Here is an 18,403-nt window from a genome sequence, read left to right as displayed (position 1 = left end):
TTCCCCCTTTCTCTGCCCTCCCTTCAACCTCTCCACCCTTCTCTATTTGGAAAGACTTTGTTTCCTTTTTTTTTCATTTTCTCATATTATTTTATTTTCCCTTCCTTTCTTTCCCCTACCCTTCCCACTTCCCCTACTCCTGTAGTCTTTTGCTTTCTATTACACCATATCAATTATACATTTTTAAAATTACAATATCAAAATTTAGAGGACATTACTACAGATTTTACAGAATTTAAAAAGATATAGAAATCATATTACAAATATCCTTATTGAAATAAATTTCACAACTCCTAAGAAATACCTTGGAAGACAAATTAATGAAACTGACTCTGGAGGAAATATAAAATTTGAATAGCACCTATTAAAGAAAGTATATTCCTAGCTTGAAAACCTAACCATATGACAACATCAGGCTCCTATATATTTTAAATGATGAATTATATCAAACATTTAAAGCAGAAAAAAGAAAGAACACTTCTCCCCTCATTTTAGGAAATCAACACTGTGCTAATCCTAAAACTGGATAAAGATAACAGAAGAAAAATGTATGAACATAGATAGAAATTTGTTTAACAAAACAAATTTTTAGAAGTCAGATCTGGCAGTATGTAGAAAGTGGTATTATTATAGGAATGGCAGTGTTGGTTCAGCATTGGAAGATCCACCACCATAAGTCATCATTTTAACAGAGGAAAGGAAAAAGCATTATGATCCTGTTAGTAGTTGCAGAAAATGTATTGGACTAAATTCTACAGCTGTTCATGGTAAAAGCTATCAGGAGACTAGAAGTCGAACAGAACCTTCTCAAAAGATTAAAGATATGTACTCCATACTTCATCAAAAACTCCTTATATGAATGGAAAAGATAGATGCTTTCTCCTGAATGTGGAGAACAAGGAAAAATATGCTTAGTCTTTGTCTGTCCATTAAACTTTGAAACATAGGCCCAAACCAAAATAGTCTGGCAATAAGAAAAAACAATTAGCATAGGATTGGCAAGGTATAAGTAAAATCTTTATACATACATGAAGTGATCATCTACAGGGAAAATACTAATAAACCTCTAGGAGCACCTAAAACTTGTATCTGTATTTAGTAGGATTAGAAAACACAAGATATATATATATAAATTCTGGTCTATGTATACTTGTTGTAAATGAATAATTGGATACTGAAATTAAAAGTTATGTAGGAGTACAAAGAACCTAGAAAAGTAAAAGGAAAAAAAGAAAAAAGTGTTGGAAAAAAATTATTACCTAATTTTAAGACTTCCTTTAAAGCTACAGTAATCAAGGCAGTGTTGGAAAGATATAGATCATTGGAATAAAACAGAAAATCTGGAAATACAACCACATATATATGGTCCACTAAGTTTTGAAAGATTATTCAATATTAACATTTTCTAGAATATAAACTCAACTCCAGAGCAGAGAAAAAGGTAGTGTTTTCAGCAAATGGTATTAGAACACCTGTTATCTGTATGTAAAAAATTAACCTCAAACTTTTATTTATTTATTTTATTTATTTATTTTATTATAACTTGAAGGGATCTATGAACCTAAGTAGGAAAACCTAAAAGTATAAAACTTTAAGAAGAAATTATAAGAGAAAATGTTTATGAAATTTGGGGAGGCAAGAACTACCTAGGATACAAAAACCATGATGTATAAAAGAAAAAAAAATGATAAATGAGAATCCATCAAAATTGAGAACTTTAAATATCATTAAAATGAAAAGTAGTCCTTATACTGTATTTACAATGCATATAACCTATGACCAGAATATATAAAGAACTCTTACAGCTCATTAATAGACAACCCAATTAAAATGTAGACATAAGAAGATGATAAATAGCCAGTACAGCATAAGGAAATGTGTGCAACTCTAGAATCAGAAAAATACTACTCAGTACAATAACAAGATTGAATTATGCACTCATTAGGGAGATGAAGTTAAAAGTTGTAAAAGTCTTTTCATGACTGTTTCTTTTTGTTGGATTCTCCCCCTTTGTATTTAATTTCTTGTCATGACAGATGGATTCATTCTGCTGGCTTTCCTGGGGTTATGATTCTCATTGTGTTTTCCTAGGATTTTGCCTAAATTTTTTTGGAGTGCTGTTCTTGTATTCATGAAGTTCCTAAGGTGCTCTTTGTCATGAACATATCTTCTTTCTCCATCAATTTTGAAAGATAGTTTCACTGGGTACATCAATCTGGTTTGGAGTCTGTTTTTCTTTAGGGATTGAAATACTGCACTCCAACCTCTTCTTGGCTTGAGGGTTTGCATTGAGAAGTCTTCTGTGATTTTGATGGGCTTTCCTTTGTATGGCATTTGTTTCTTTTCTCTCACTGCTTATAGAAATTTGTTCTTCTGTTGGTTTTCTGAAATTCTATTATATGCCTATGTTTAGGGGTTTTTTGATCAAAGCTAGTTGGAGTACTATATGGCTCACTTATCTGTGTGTCAAGTTCTTTGCCCCTCCTTGGGAAGTTTTCTACCATTACTTCTGTGAACAGATTTTTTATGTCATCTACACTCTCTCCTGTTTCTTCATTGACTCTGATCAGTCTTATTTTATTCTTTGCATTGTCTAGAGGCTGATAGATTGATTTCTCATTGTTCCTTACAATTTTAAAGAAAATTTTCTTTTCCTGGTCACTAATTGCAATCATATCTTCTGTATCTGAAATTCTGTTCTCACATTGACTCATTATGCTGCATAAACTTTCAGTGGAATTTTTAATCTTCTGTAAATCTGTTTGCATCTGTTTTATGGATTCCATTTGTTTCCTATGTTGGGATTACATCATGTTCCTCAATCCTCTATTTTTTTATATGTGTCCTCTCTAGGTTTATTAATCATTTCTTGCACTATGGGCACAATCTTTGCTGTTATCTCAGAAATTATTTCTGATTTCATTTTTTCCCGATCATCTTTTGTTGCCAGTTCAGGGTGCCCAGGTGGTTGAGTATCTGATTGTTCCCTCTCATTTCCCTTTGGGGTCGCTGTAGGTGATCTTGAAGTCTGGATTTGAGGCTTGCTTACATGTTTTCTCATTTCAACGGAGGGAGGAAGGGGTGTTCTGCTAGGACCAGCATGGCTCACCTCCTCTGTGCTGGGAGCAGTGCTATGGTGACTCTGCAGCCTCCTCCTGGACACTGGGAGTGGCTCTTTGTTGTTTTAAAATAATCATCTTAAATTGTATTTTGATCAGAAAATAAAACTCAAGTTAAGCTTTGAAATTTTATACAATATTTGATCAAATAGTATAAATAATTCAAAGATTCTGACAAAGAAGATTCAAATGGTGATATGGGTGTCTAGTCTTAAATCAACTATACAGTATGTATATATAATAAATGTGAAGCAAGTAAAAGTAAAGGTCTAAAACTAACTAAATTCTACAGCATTTTAGATGGTGAGATGTAATAATAAAGAAATACCATGTGAAACAGCATGAGCTAACTTGAGCTACATTTTCTCTTTATGTGAGGAACATGGTGACACAGGAAGTATGAGATCTCCTAACCAATGACTCAAGACATCAAAGTCATATGTGTATACAGCATGTAACTTCCATGTATTTAATACTATGACCATTCAGAAGACAACACTTGATAAGGAGTGTCTCTGTAAATTACTATGCCATATTTACTATATATGTGTTTTTAGAAATTTAAAGACACAAGTTTTAGCAAAATGGTTTTATAAAGCACTATCTATGGACAAATGTTTGAACATCAAAGAAATATACAAATATAAGACAGAATCCTCTATCCTAAAGAATATGTCATTGCACTTTGAAAAGCCAATAATAACACAAAGGACTTAGTTGCAAATCATCTTGACATATTTGTAGATATTGTTAAGATTAAAAATATTAAAAAACAAAAGAACTTGCTGTCTTTTTGGAGAGAAATTTTATAAATCATTATTTTCTTTGTAAAATGGTTATTTTACTTAGTAGAAAATTATGTCGCATCAGCACAATCTTTATGATTTCTTTCAATATATATTCTACATATCATAGCCAGACTGTAGTTACTATTCAACAATTTATAAACAGTTAATGCAGCATTCAGTAATACATTTTTTCCAATTGTCATTTTTCAAAACTCCCAAGAAAATTTCATTAAATATGAGACAGTATTTACAGGAAAATATTTCACACATGCTGAATTCCTTTCTTTAGCACTAATCATTTAACAGTGGCTTTCTGATTTGAAAATGAGAGAATTTCTATAGATGTGCTACATACATAAAAAATTCCTTACACCTAAGTTTTCATTTATCTACCTGTAACATTTCAAACACACAAATACATTGGTGCACACATTGACACATATTTCTGAATTTTATCAATTCCTTGGATTTAGAAAGACATATTCTGCTTGTGTGTAAATCGTGGCCCATGCTTTCACTATAGAGCCTTCTTGAGAAATAGATCATATTTCTGTGTACATATATTTCTTGACTTATGATGGCTTATGTCCTCTATACTCGGTGTAAAATGAGTACATTGTAAATGGAAAGTGTACTTAATACCCTGGACTTACCAATCATCATTGCTTAGCTTTACCTTCCTCAAAGCTGTTCAGAACACCCAAATGAGCATAGGGATTCACCTAACACAAACACATTTTGTATTATCCTGAGCATCTACATCCCAAAGTTCAGGTACCACAGGGCTCTGGTGTCTGCCATTCTTTCCCCTCATGAACCACAGCTGGCTGGAAGCCATGTTCCCATACTCCCTGCATGAGAAGTTACAGGGTTGCATGGGCAGGATGAGGAGAGATGAAAATTCAAACTCTGAAGTAGAATTTCTAATGAATGTGCTTCATTTTTACTCAATGAGAGAGTAAAACAAAAACCTACATGTCAAACCATGGCAAGTCTATAACTGTCATCAAAAATCATATGGTAAAAAGTTTAAGCTGTGACCAGATGACTCCACAGTATAGAAAGATTTCATTTTCCTACCTCTTGTCTATTGTCTGTGTTTGTACCAAAATCACATATATGTTTATAGTTAAATAACTTACCCTCAGGTACCATTTTGGGAAGTTAATAAAGGTCAAGTATGCTTTTTGCTTAGTGACTTATTTATCTACTCAATCTTCTTGTAGCTGAGAAAACACAGTGTCAGGCCAGATCAAGGGGAGTTTAACAATTTTTAAATGTGCTTATGTCCATGCTCACACATGGAAGTGCAGATGTCTCTTTTACTACCCTGTGACTGCCATGTCTGAAGAACAGATGTGCTCAAATCTCGTCCTAATACCATGATATAGATAAACAAATTACATAATAAAATACACAATTTCACAACATAAAAAATTAAATAATGACTGCCTCCCAAATCTCAAGCCTCTAAGTTTGCATCAGTTTGTATTATACCTTTAATGTTACTCTGCCATTTTCCTGATAGTTGGAATAATTAAATTCCCAGAAATATCCAGGTTTCTTTAGAGTGCAACATGCAGAATCTGTCACAGAAACAATTTCCTGTGCACTGTTCTCAGGAGAGCATCTTTCACATCTTTGCTCCTCAGGCTCTAGGTGAGAGGATTCTGCATGGGGACGACAATGGTGTAGAACATGGAGGCCACGTGTGCCTGTGTCATGGATGGTGTGTTATCAGGCCACAGATGTGTGAAAATCAGGCACCCATAGAAGTCAGTCACACCTGTAATGTGGGAGGTGCTGTTGGAGAAGGCTTTCTGCCTGCCCACTGCAGACTGGATCCTCAGGATGGCCAAGAGGAATGCGACATAAGTGGTCACGAAGATGAGGAGAGAATTGAGTATTGTGAACCCGGCTAGACTGAAGATCACCAGTTCCATGTTGAATGTGTCTGTGTAGGACAGGGCCAGAAGGGCTGTGGTGTTGCAGAAAAAGTGATTGAGGGTGGGGTCGCAGAAGGACAAACTGCTAATCACACACAGGTAGACTAGAGAATTGGTGAACCCTCTGGCATAGGGCATCACTCCAAGCCAGTGGCAAACTCTCTGGGACATGACCACTTTATACAGCAATGGATTGCAGATTGCTATGAAATGATAGTAGGCCATGGAGCCCAGGAGAAAACATGCGCTGCATATCAAGGCAACAAAAAAGTACATCTAAACAAAGTAGCCCACAAAAGAGATGTATTTCTGCTTGGAATGCAGACTGACCAGTGCTTTGGGTGTTACAGTGGAAGAACAGAAGATGTCAATGAATGCTAAGTTGCTAAGGAAAGAGTATATAGGCATGTGAAGCCAGGGATCAGTTCTGATTAGCAAGATTAGTCCCAGGTTCCCCAAGACAGTGAAGAGATAAGTGAACAGGAATACCAGGAAGAGGAAGGCTCAGAGTTCAGGGAGACTTGCAAATCCAGAGAGGCTGAAGAGTTTCATCTCAGTGAAATTGTCCCCAGACATTTCTGACAACTTGGGCTTTGTGCCAACCTGCTGAAAAACCAAACAAAGGTAGAGAAAGACTCAAGCCCCAAGATGGAATTATCAAAGCTGATTTAGACTCTTGGGACAACAATACAATTGATGGACAGTAAATAGGTTAATTGAGAATTTATGCTTATTTTTAGTTTATATAGACCTTGTAGGCACTAGTAATAATTGACATCTACATTTGCATAGAATTGATACACTATAAATATTGCTGTCTGGAGGATATGAAGAGATTCCTACAGAGATTTACAATCATAGGCTATTTTAGTCTATCATCAGACCTCGAGTCATAGAATTAGTAAATTATTCAGTATACTTTGGTATATCATACTCTTCAAAATTGTAAGGATTGTATGCTCGAAATGGCCGTGGTGGCAGGGGCCAGGGGGGAGCTGGGAGGCCATGGCAGGGCATGCTCTCGAGTAGTGGTGGTCCAGCAAGTCTGGTGGTCTTGGTGCAGGCCGAGGTGGTGGCATGGCCCACGGTGTTGGAGCCTGGAGACAGAGCATATGTGAGCCAGACTGGGGTCTGAGGCATGCTCTCCACCCACATAAATGAGCCATCAGACTGCTACAGCATTACCTACTGGTACCTCAAACTGTCCACCATCCCAGCGGATGCCTGCCCTGACTGGCACAAATGCATCCAACAATGGCATGGCAAGTCTTTTTGAGTGTCCCTTCTGCTTTGACTATGTGTTACCACCCATTTTTCAGTGTCAGAGTGGCCATTTTGTCTGTAGCAACTGTCATCCAAAGCTCACATGTTGTCCAACTTGCCAGGGCCCATTGGGATCCATTCTCAACTTGGCTATGGAGAAAGTGGCCAATTCTGTACTTTTCTCTTGTAAATATGCCTCTTCTGGTTGTGAAATAACTTTACCACACACACAAAAAGCAGACCATGAGGATTTGTGTGAATTCAGGCCTTACTCCTGCCCATGCCCTAGTGCTTCCTGGAAGTGGCAAGGCTCTCTTGATGTTGTCATGCCTCACATGATTAGCCAGCACAAGTCCATTACCACCCTGCAAGGGGAGGACATTGTTTTCCTTGCAACAGACATTAACCTTCCTGGTGCTGTTGACTGGATGATGATGCAGTCCTGTTTTGGCTTTCAATTCATGTTGGTCTTAGAAAAACAGGAGAAGTATGATGGTCACCAGCAGTTCTTCGCAATTGTACAGCTGATAGGAACATGCAAGCAAGCTGAAAATATTGCTTACTGACTTGAGTGAAATGGTCATAGGTGACAATTGACTTGGGAAGTGACTCCTCGATCTATTCATGAGGGAATTGGCCATTATGCATAGTAACTGCCTATTCTTTGACACCAGTATTGCACAGCTTTTTGCAGAAAAGGGCAATTTAGGCATCAATATAACTATTTCCATGTGTTGAAATGGCAGTTAAACATTTTTGGGCCAGTGTTTAAAACTTAAATTTCACAGAGAACAAGGCACCCATCTGCCTGCCAATCTGAAACTCTTGGTAGGTGGAAACTAGACACATGAAGGTAAATAAAAGAAAGGCTTTAAAAACAGGAAACAGTTGCATGTATTAACACTAATATATTTAAAAATAAGTCAACAGTAAACCACTGAAAATGTATATGCATATGTATACACACACATTCAGGATAGGCATCTTTTATATTAAGAAAGGAAGCATTGCAAAATAATTCTGAATTTTGTGTTTGTTGTACTTTGTATTGTTGACAAATATTGATTTTTGTTTTTTTTTATTTTCTGTTTTGTTTTCTGTGCGTGTTTTATTTTTCTTTAACCAACAAGCAATCAGGTGGTCCTGGGCCACTGCTTCTCCCTTTATCTGTCAACACACAGTGCTGCTACCCTCCCCTTGTGTGTGAATGTATTTGCTAATTTTTATTATTTCTAGGTTTTAATTAAATAAATTACCTTATTTTCTGTAATTCAGGTTTTTCCTCACTTTTTTATACCTTTTAAAGTTAGTGTCTTTTGATATGCATAATTGTTTATGGTAAACTTTATATGTTCCATACATTCTTTTCTCTCATGATAAGTTCATTAGAAAGTTTTAAAATTAAGCTGTTTTGTGAATACATGGATCCCTGAAAGGAAACCTCAGAAAAACTATCAAAAGCTACTTAAGACAGCTTGACGATGTCTCTTTCTCATTCTCTCTCCTGCTCTTCCAATCACATGATACCGTCAGGCTTACTCTTTGAAACGTTAGGGAATAAATTCTGAGTTACGTAAATATTTAAAAACCAGGCTCTTTATTTTTCCTTTTTCAAATATGTTGGACAAATCACGTGTTTAAAATTTGTTCTTAGATTGGTGCACCATGGCTCTGAGGCAGCAGGAGGCTTCCAGGTAGGCATGCTATGACTCTGAGCCCAGAGGAGGTGAGCCTCGCAGGTGGCAGGAACACAGACCCACCTACTCTCCCCGCATGTCAAAATGAGAATACAGGTAAACAAGTCACAGAACCAGACTTTCAGAGCACCTAGAGAAACCTCAAAGGGAAATGAGATGGAACACTGATACTCAACCACCTAGATTCCCTGAACTAGCAACAAAAGAGGATCTCGAGAAAATGAAATCAGAAATAATTTCTTTATAACAGCAAAGATCATGCCCATAGTGCAAGATATGATTAATAAAGCTAGAAATGTTACAGATAAAAAAATAGAGGAGCTGAGGAACAGAATGGAATACCAACATAGGAAACAAATTGAATCCATAAAACAGATGCACATATTTCCAGGAGATTAAAAATTCCATTGAATGTCTATGCAGCAGAATGAGCCAATGAGAAGACAGAATTTCAGATATAGAGATAAGATTGCAATTAGTGACCAGGAAGAGAAAAAATTCTTTAAAATTTTAAGGGACTATGAGAAATCAATCCAGCAGCTGCTGGATGATGCAAAGAAACATAACATAAGACTGATCAGAGTCAATGAAGAAACAGGAGAGAGTGCAGATGACATAAACAAACTGTTTACAGAAGTGATGGCAGAAAACTTCCCAAACAGGGAAAAAGAATTTGACATACAGATAAATGAGGCATATAGTACTCCAACTAGCATTGATAAAAAAAAATCTCCACATTGGCATATAATTGTTAAGATTCCAGAAACCCAACAGAAGAACAAAATTCTACAAGTAGTTAGAGAAAACAAACAAATCACATGCAAAGGAAAGCCCATCAGAATCACAGCAGACTTCTCAGTGTAAGCTCTCAAGGCAAGATGAGCTTGGAGTGATATGTTTCAACCCCTAAAGGGAAACAACCTCCAACCCAGATTCATGTACCCTGCAAAACTATCTTTCAAAACTGATGGTGAAATAAGATTCTTTCATGACAAAGAGCACCTTAGGAAATTCATGAATACCAAAGCAGCACTCCAAAAAAATTATAGACAAAATCCTAGGAAAAGTCAATGAGGATCACAATCCCAGAAAGCCTAGCAGAATGAATCCACCAGGTGCGACAAGAAATTAAAAGTAAAGGAGGAGGATCAAACAAAAAGAAAAAGACATGACAATGATAACTCAATTCATGTCAGTTATAACCATCAATGTTAATGGTCTCAACTCAGCAATCAAAAGAAATAGACTGGCAGAATGGATCAAAAAGCAAGATCCAACAATATGTTGCATACAAGAAACACACTTAATTCAAAAAGAGACTCATAGACTGAAAGTTAAAGGTTGGAAAACAATACTCCATGTGATGGGAACCCCAAAAAAGGCCGGAGTAGCTATCCTCTTTGCAGACCAAGTGAATTTCAAACCCACACTGATTAAGAGAGACAAAGAAGGACACTATATCCTTGTAAAGTGAAAAATCCAAGAGGAAGAGATGACAATCATAAATATCTATGCAACAAACACTACTGCACCCAACTATATAAAACAAATACTAATGAACATGAAAAACCATATAAGCACTAATAAAAGAGTAGTGGGGGACCTCAATACCTCATTGTCACAAATAGATCAAGTAGAAAAAAGCAAGCAATGAAATACTAGAACTAAATCAAACTATTGAAGATATGAATCTAACATATTTGCAGAGTGTTCCAGTCCACAAAATCAGAATGCACATTCTTTTCAGCTGCACACTGGTTATTCTCCAAAATAGACCACATACTCGCTCATAGAACATATTTAGGTAAGTGCAAAGAATTGAAGTTATTCCCTGTATATTAGTAGACAACAGTGCAATGAAATTGGAGAGAAACAGCAAAAGAAACTGGAAAAATTTCATAAACACATGGAAATTGAACAACACACTTCTGAAAAACCAATGGGTCACAGAGGAAATTAAAGAAGAAATAAGACAGCTCCTTCAAATATATGACAATGACAATACAACATATCAGAATATATGGGACACAATGAAAGTGGTCTTAGGAGGGAAATTCATAGCAGTGAAAACACATATTAGGAAAACAGAACTAGCCCAAATAAACAACCTGATGCTAAACCTCAAGCTTCTAGAAAAAGAACAGGACAAACCCAAAGCTCATAAAAGGGAGGAAATTATAAAGATCAGAGCAGAAATCAATGCAATGGAGACTAAGAACAATATAAAAAATCAATGAAGCCACGAGTTGGATCTTTGAAAGAATAAAGAAAATTGACCAAACCCTTAGCCAACCTTATCAGAAAAAGGAAAGAAAAGGCCTAAATCCATGCAATTAGGAATGAAAAGGGTGAAATTACAACAGACCCAGCAGAAATAAAGAGAATCATCAATACCTGCTTCCAGAATCTATATGCCAATAAGATGGAAAACACAGAAGAAATGGACAGATTCCTAAACATGTATGAATTACAAAAGCTGAATGAAGAAGACCTAAAAATTCTAAACCACCTAATAGCAATCAATGAAATTGAAAACGTAATTAAAAATTTCCAACAAGAAAAGCCCGTGTCCTGATGGCTTCACTTCTGAATTCTATAAGACATTTAGAGAGGAACTACTGCCACTACTGTTTAAACTCTTTAAGGAAATTGAAAGGGAAGCAATACTCCCAAAATCATTCCTGGAAGCAAACATCACCTTGCTCCCCAAAGCAGAGAAAAACCCAACCAAAAAAGAAAACTATAGGCAAATTTCACCAATGAATATAGATGCAAAAATCCTCAATAAGATACTGACAAACAGAAAACAAAAGATCATCAAGAAGAGCATACACCCTGATCAAGTGGGATTCAGCCTAGGGATGCAGGGATGGTTCAACATATGCAAATCAATCACTATAATTCACTATATCACTAGAGCCAGGGACAAAAACCATATGATCATCTCAATAGATGCAGAAAAAGCATTTGACAAAATCCAGCATGCATTTATGATTAAAGCCTTACAAATAATCAGAATAGATGGTCTCTATCTCAATCTGATAAAAACCATCTATGAAAAACCAACAGCCAATATCATACTAAATGGTCAAAAACTGAAATCCTTCACACTAAAATCAGGAACAAGTCATGGATTTCAACTATCACCACTCTGTTCAATATAGTTTTGGAAACATTAGTCATGGCAAATAGATAAGAGAAAGTAATAAAAGGAATAAAGATAGGAAATGAAGAAGTGAAATTGTCATTATTTGCAGATGAAATGATACTCTACATAGAAGACCCCAAGAACTTCACCAAAAGTCTTCTAGACTTATTAACCAAATTCAGTCAAGTAGCTGGTTACAAGGTTAACACACAAAAATCAATTGCTTTCCTCTATATGAACAGAGTCATTGAGAGAGAAATAGGGCAAACAATTCCTTTCACAATAGCATCCAAAAAGCTGAAATACCTAGGAATCGACCCAACAAAAGAAATCAAAGATCTCTTCTCTGAAAATTGTAGCAATTTGAAAAAAGATATTGAAGGGGATATCAGAAAATGGAAAGATATCACTTGCTCCTGGGTAGGATCAACATAGTGAAAATGGCTATACTTCCACAAATGCTATATAGAATCAATGCAATCCCAATTGAAATCCTAGCAGCATACCTCATAGACCTTGAGAAAATGATCCAGAATTCATTTGGAACAAGAAGAGACCCAGAATATTAAAAGAAATTCTAGGTAACAGAGACATGGCAGGGGTCATTACAACACCAAACTTGAAACTATACTACAAAGGTACTGTGATAAAATAAAAAGCATGGTTCTGGCAAAGAAAGAGAACTGAAGACAAGCGGAACCGATTAGAAGATGCAGAAACAACTTCAGACACACTCAGCCACCTCATCTTTGACAAAGGAGCCAAACACCCTCATTGGAGGAAACATAGTCTCTTTAATAAATGGTGCTAGATAAATTGGGTTTCAACTTGCCAAAGGCCAAAACTAGACCTATATCTCTCACCATGCACTAATCTAAAATTGAAATGGATTAAAGATCTAAATATAAAAACAGAAACTCTGAACCACCTGGAACAGAGTTTATGTAGAACTCTTCAAGACATTGGGGTAGGAAAAGACTTTATAAACAAAATCTCAGTTGCCCTTGAACTAGCAAAAACAATCAACAAGTGGGATGTCTTCTTATTTAAAATCTTCTGCACAGCAAGAGAAAACACCAGCGGTGTAAAGAGACAACCCACAATGTGGGAAAAAATTTTCACCAGCGGCCCCTCAGACAAAGGTCTACTATCTCGAATCTATAGAGAACTTAAAAAGTCAGACCTCCCAAATTTTAAGACCCCATCCAAAAATGGGCATCTGAAATGAACAGATATTTCTCACACAAAGAAGTAGAAATAGCAAATAAATATATGAAAAAAAAAGTTCAATATCTCTTTTGAGAGATGCAAATGAAAACAACCGTGAGATTCCACCTCAGCCCAGAAAAAAATGGCTACCTTTATGACATCAACCAATAACAAGTGCTGACTGGCCTGTGGGGAAAGAGGAACACTGCTCCACTGCTGGTGGGAATGTAGACTGGTGCAACCACTGTGAAAATCAGTATGGAGATACCTCAAAGAACTAGGCCTGGAAGTCCCATTTGACCCAGGTATTCCCCTGCTGGGTATCTTCCCCAAAGAATTAAAAGAATCATACCACAGTGATGTATGTGCACCCATGTTCATAGCAGCAGTTTGTAATAGCTAAAACTTGGAAACAGCCCAAATGCCCATCTGCTATAGACTGGATCAAGAACATGTGGTTTTTTAATAAGATGGAGTACTACTCAGCCATCAAAAATGAGAAATTAGAGACATTTATAGCTAAATGGATGCACATTGAGGCGATACTCTTAACTGAAATAAAGAGGACTTACATGTGTAAATACTGAATAGTTTCTCTAGTGTGAGAAACTGAAAGTGTAAATAAGGACTAAAAGGTATAATAGATAATGTGAAATAGGATGAAAAGGGGCAAAGGGGAGGGGGAAGTGGGAGGGATAGGGGAAAGGAAAGGGGAATGGAATTAATATCAGAAAATGAAAAAATTGAAACAAATTCTTTGTAAACAGGGAGGGATGGAGGGGTTGAAAGAGAAGGTAGGGGAAGGGGGAAAATAAGAACCAAGAGAGTATGTAAAGGTGCATATCTCCAATGATGAATGTCATAATGTTGTACACCTAAAATGTACCAATGAAAGGATATACAATAAAATAAAATAAAATAAAATTTATTCTTGTATTTATTGGTTTTACAAAAAATCATCATCACACACAGTATTTGTTATTAAAAACAAAAATCACTTGTTTAAAACAAGCAGTTTTCAAAAATATGTTTTTGGTCTTTTATAATTCTCATTAACAGATTATCTGGCAAATTAAAAAAAATGTAAGGATTGTTTAGAAACAAAAACTCGGATTTGTGAATTTAATGATGTTTTTGTTTCACAGGCCTATTTTCTAAATATATAACATACTCGAGATATATTTTAGCAGCTCAGTAGGAACTTACACACAATCAATAAAACTTGAAATAATTTTCTATAAGAAAAGTAGAAAGGTTAACCTCATATTACATATTAATGCAAGCATAATTATAACATACATTTTTTCCTTCACTTACTGTCGGGAGCAATGCTCCATAATTTTGGGGAAAAATCATTTGATTAGGCCTAGTTCTCCTGTCTACAGGCCAGCTACAGGACTTCCAGACATCATTCCATTTTGGCCTCCAGTCACTACTGAGACCTCAATGATCCAGTGATGCTGTGATTCTCCAGGACAAGATTACACCAGCTGAAGACATTCTAGGAGGAACAGAATCTTCATCTGGATTGTTCCTCATTGATCTAGGAATTTGGCTGCTCTCCAGTCATCTGTTACATTTGTTTCTACCAATGTACTGAACTCTGTCCAATGTACTGAACTCTCTGTCCTGGGTCGTTTGTTATATTTCTTTCTCCTGATGTACTGAATAAAAGGTGTGGCAAGCTCAGGGGGCTTTCATCTTTGTTGTCCAGAGCAGCACTGATCAGGCCCAAAGCTCAGTTTCTTCTCCAGGTCTCATTTTTTCTAGCTTTCCTGTATAATAAGTTAATTCATCTTGGGCTGCCATGGCTTGCAGGAGGCTAGGAATCACTGCAGGGGTTCTGGTAATGTTCCCTTTCTCTGTTCCCTGCAACTTACCCTTTCTTTCTCTCTGTTGTTGATCTGTTGAAGACCTTAGAGGCTAAGGCAGGAAGATTCAGAGTTTAGCCCAGCTTGAACAGTTTAGTGACTTATCAAGACATTGTGTCAAATGAACAAACAAACAAACAAAGAACTGGGGACTGTGATTTAGCTCAGTATGAAGTTTCTGTGTTCTTGAATTCAATCTACAGTACCACAAGTACATTCCCACCAAATGTTACCTGAGTTAACTGTAAATATTTTCTCCAGCAATGACAAATGCCACTCATTTTCTCATTCTGATGCTCTATTTAATATCCTATTCTTTTAGTAATTACATATATATAATATAATATAATAATATATAATATATATTCTCATTTTTCTGGCTACTGTGTCCAGTGAATTGTGACTCTGTTGCTTAGGTTTGGTGACCTTTTGGGTAAATTTAAGGAGAATAACACTAAACTGCTACTCATCAGCCTCAATCATTAGATGTAAATTTATTGGGCAACCCACTTTCTGGTCCCCATTCTGTCTCTCTTAAGACAGAAGCTTTCTTTCTTTCAATAAATTTTTTCAACTCAAAAAAAAGATGTAAATTTTTTTTTCTTAGCTAAGAATTTGGTATAACTGCTAAATAAAATTTATTTAGCTTGCCTTGAGCCATTAGTTACAAAAAGAATGGCAAACTTAAAAATTTGTTTGCTGTAATAAATCTTTTTGAACAAAAATACAAGGAACTCAGTGATAAACCTTTGACCATTAAATTGCACAAGAACATTAAAGATGGCTCTCCACTATTTTTGAAAGAATTATCATTGTACCTTTTTTCAACTGCAAATTTCCAGTGTTAATGTTGCTACGTCTGAGAGACATTTACCAAAGTTAGTACCCAGTGGGTCTTGTTAACAATAATAGTTGGCATGTTGGTGTTTTCTTAAATTTGAACTCAGATAATATAGAGAACAAGTATTCCTGAAGCAATAAGAATAATAAACGATGATTATCCTGAGGGAAATGAATTGATGAATGTATGGTGAAGAAATTCAGCCCGCTCTGGAATGTTTTATAGTTAGTGTAATGAATTACTTGGAAAATTATGTATTTCTTTTTATATTGGGGAAAATATAGGTTCCTAATCAGAATGTTTCCTATGACATTTCTTATTGACTCTCAAGAGAAATCAATTAACTAGAGAAATTCAATGAATCAGAATATTGTTTACTCTGCTATATAAAAAACCCACAAAATGTCTTAGCAAGAGATGACTATAAAAGTATATATTTTCAAACATTCTTAATTTGTAATTAATTACATATGTTTGCTTTAGCAGCATAAAGCTTATTAGAGAATATTAGCATTGTTACATAAATGATATTCATAAAATAGTTTCTGGCTAAAAAGGGATCTATTCATTTATAAAACTGACAACTAAAGCTTTATAAGTATTATAAAATATAGTCAAGACATTCATTCATTTTTTAATGTTTTTTCCCAATTATTTTTGAGTGCAGTGTTTCAAAATTTTTTCCATTCACCAGGCCAATAATGATGAAGCTATTTGTTCTAAACTATTTTATTAGCACAATGAAAAATGGTAAATGAATAACTGGAAATTATAAATCCCATTGTACAGTATTAATATGTCTTGGAAATAAAAATAGATACTTTGTAATTCTGGGCTTCAATATATCTTTGATCTCAAAGTTCTCATTTGTTTTTTGATTTTAACAATGGAGACTGAAATAATTTCATGCAATAAAACCACGTATGTGTAAAATACATCAACATAAGCAAAAATAGACTCTTTAGTATGCAATTCAACTGCTAGCAGACATTTAATTCAAATAAAAAGTGTTTGTTCAAAATTCTTCATATACAAAGAATTTTACTAGAATGAGTGCCATGAAAATATAAAAATACAGCCCACATCTCATAACCTGAATGTGCTCTGAAAGATTTCTCAGTTGTGCCCAGTCAAGAGTATAATTTTGAGGACTAGAGTTTATCCTTTCTGCACCTTTCAGGAAAGTCATTATCTGCACTATTTCATAAGGTAACCAGAAGAAAAACATGCAAATAAATAGGGAAAACCAAAGTAAACATTGCACAGATATGTGAACCTCTTCAGAGATATAACTAAGTTAAACAATAAGGCATTGAATTTTTAAAAACAGCAAAGACACTGAAGATAAAGTTTTCAGTAATAAAGACATAAGAGAGACACTAGAGACATTTATAGCTAAATGGATGCATATTGAGGCCATACTCTTAAGTGAAATAAATAGGACACAGATGTGTAAATACCAAATAGTTTCTCTAGTGTGAGGAACTGAAAGTGTAAATAAGGATTAAAATGATTAAAATGAGTAATTGATAATTTGAAATAGGAAGAAACCATCCAAAAGGGAAGGGGAAGGGGAAGTGGGAGGGGAAGGGGAAGGAAAGAAGGGAAAGGAAAAATTATGGGAAAAGAAAAAAAATGGAAACAAAGTCTATGTAAATAGTGAAGGGTGGAGGGAGTGAAGGGCGCAGAGGTAATGGGCAAAAATAAGAACCAAGATACATCATGTACAGGTACAAGCACCCAGTGATAAATGTAAATGTATTGTATAACAAAATGTACCAATGAAAGAATTTAAGAAAAAAAAGAGATGTAACAGAGGAGGTTGGAACCTTATCCACTGTCATGTCTCCACACAAAGAAATGGGTCCTTGTTATTTTGATTTTAGGAAAATATTATAACTACATGTCGTTTTCCTCCTTATTCCAGAGTGTCATGATATACCACTGGATAGTTATGAATGTCAGAAAATGACCTTCCCCTTCCTTGTTTGTTATGACTGCTGACCCTTTACCCTATTTCTAATGGAGTCATTACTGTGTGTGTGTGTGTGTGTGTATGTCTGTGAGTCTGTGTGTGTGTGTGTATGTGCACATGTGCATATGGTCTTTTCATTGGTTGACAAAGTGAAGTCCCAAGCCACAGTCTGCAGTAGAATCAGCTGTTTCAGGACCTGGTGATCAATATTGTTCAGAATCAGAATCTTTGGAACACAAGGAATATTAAAGCTTCTGATGAAAAACTATGTGTGGAGAAGCAAAAGCTACTGATTCCTTGCAACTAAGAAAGAACTTTCAAGATACATGACAAAAAATGCTGTCTGCTAGTTATTTGTAAGAGGTAGATGATCCTGGGAACATAAAACCGTATAGAGTTCTCTTAACTTCAAAGCCTTTACAGTTTAGAGCAAATGTATCTATATAATTTAGAAGTCTCATCTGTTCGGCAAGCCTGTATTATTTTTAGGAAATACCATATATGATAATTAGATAGATGATAGGTAGATAGATACATGGATGGATG

General features: G+C 35.5%; 2 pseudogenes; one reads left to right on the top strand and one right to left on the bottom strand.

Annotated features, from left to right (window-relative positions):
• Positions 1-5,496: 5,496 nt before the first annotated feature.
• On the bottom strand, positions 5,497-6,429 carry LOC106009058 (olfactory receptor 8I2-like; annotated as a pseudogene).
• A 581-nt stretch (positions 6,430-7,010) lies between these two features.
• On the top strand, positions 7,011-7,854 carry LOC101712217 (E3 ubiquitin-protein ligase SIAH1-like; annotated as a pseudogene).
• The last annotated feature ends 10,549 nt before the right edge of the window (positions 7,855-18,403 follow it).

This window comes from Heterocephalus glaber, unplaced genomic scaffold, assembly GCF_053883595.1.
Source record: "Heterocephalus glaber isolate CG9 unplaced genomic scaffold, H.glaber_assembly_v1.0 deba00001673, whole genome shotgun sequence".
Lineage (NCBI taxonomy): Eukaryota > Metazoa > Chordata > Mammalia > Rodentia > Bathyergidae > Heterocephalus > Heterocephalus glaber.
Note: the sequence above shows the minus strand (reverse complement) of the source record. Positions and strands in the feature narration are given on the sequence as shown.